Source organism: Macaca fascicularis, chromosome 4 (assembly GCF_037993035.2).
Source record: "Macaca fascicularis isolate 582-1 chromosome 4, T2T-MFA8v1.1".
In the NCBI taxonomy this organism is placed as follows: domain Eukaryota; kingdom Metazoa; phylum Chordata; class Mammalia; order Primates; family Cercopithecidae; genus Macaca; species Macaca fascicularis.
In genome coordinates this window covers 14,086,621-14,088,000 of record NC_088378.1, presented here as the reverse complement: position 1 = coordinate 14,088,000, position 1,380 = coordinate 14,086,621, and the positions used below count along the sequence as shown (strand labels likewise).

Below are 1,380 nucleotides of genomic sequence, written 5' to 3'. Positions count from 1 at the left end.
CGTATAAAAGCATTTATTTAGAATGAGAAGTCACAACGAATCAGAAATTCCACAAATATCAAATTCAAACAACATACTATTTTTATTCATTAGCTCTTTGAAACACCCTTATAACACTATGTTAACACTTTATTCCCTTCGTTCATTCCCCGTCTTCTTTTTTCTTCCATACTCTTCAATCGCCTCTTCACATGACAACTTTATGGTTTTTTGTTTTTGTTTTTGTTTTTTTTACGGAGAGAAGAGAAAGATAATTCACTTTTCCTCAAACACGGTGGAAAACATTTCTTTATTATATTTTACCAAAGTTTCTTCCAGCTCTTTATCGGCAGTGTTATGTACATTTTCAGATTGTTGTCAAATGTTTGAAACCTGGTGTCAGGTTTCACACGTGAGCTGTGAGAACTGGATGAATTTTCCGCAGACTCACTTCTGGCTCCATTATTCCAAATTCCTCCTCTCCCTCACGTTGCCGCACAGCCCCTGGCCTTGCACCTCTGGGGCAGGAGGGCGGTGAGACTTCCCAAAGCCATTCCTCAGAACAGCTAGCAATTACTTAACACATAGAAGTAACTGTGGACCATATAAAATATCCCAAGAAACCCCAATTAAATGTTCCATGTATTTAATTCCCCTTAACCGGATGCTCAGAACATCCTCTGTCACTCTACAAAAGGCGCTGTGTGATGGTAGGTACGCCAGGAGGGAAAGAGTGTTCACTGGCTGAAGTTAAGATCGCTTAAATCTCTACAGTTTACAAAGACACACGGCGTAGGAACGCATTGCTGGGGCCCTTCCCAGAGCCTTGAAGTGAGGTACTAAAAGCTTCATTCACTTCAGGGTTAATCCTTCTCTGCTTGCTGCTGGGTCTGCGGAAGTGAAGTGGGGTCTTCCTGTCATGCTCTGTGATTAGCATGTGTGCTGGAGACACATGTGGGCAGGGACAGGCCTGTGCATGCCCATCCCCTGCCCCCCCTACCCCCGCCCCAGCACCAGGACAACTCTCAGCTCAGCTTGGGCAGCAGGCTGGGGAAGGCCTTTCAATCCCCACTTACTTTGCTGAGATACAGGAAACTCAGGCCCTCGATTTTCTGGCATCAAAACAGCTCAGGTGTGGTGGCTTACGCCTGTAATCCCAGCACTTTGGGAGGCCAAGGTGCAGGGATCGAGAGGTCAGGAGATCGAGACCATCCTGGCCAACATGGTGAAACCCCGTCTCTACTAAAAAAAGAAATAAAAAATAAAATTAGCTGTAGTTCCAGCTACTCGGGAGGCTGAGGCAGGAGAATCACTTGAACCTGGGAGGCGGAGGTTGCAGTGAGCCGAGATCGCGCTATTGCACTCCAGCCAGGGCGACAGAGCCAGGCTCTGTCTCAAAAC

General features: G+C 46.3%; 1 long non-coding RNA gene across 1 annotated transcript; it reads right to left on the bottom strand.

The window, feature by feature from the left end:
- Window positions 1–221: 221 nt before the first annotated feature.
- Window positions 222–1,380, bottom strand: LOC141410192 (uncharacterized). Its single transcript, XR_012434349.1, has 2 exons — window positions 1,056–1,380; window positions 222–869 (listed from the first exon to the last, which is right to left on the bottom strand). It is a non-coding gene; the product is annotated as an uncharacterized lncRNA (long non-coding RNA).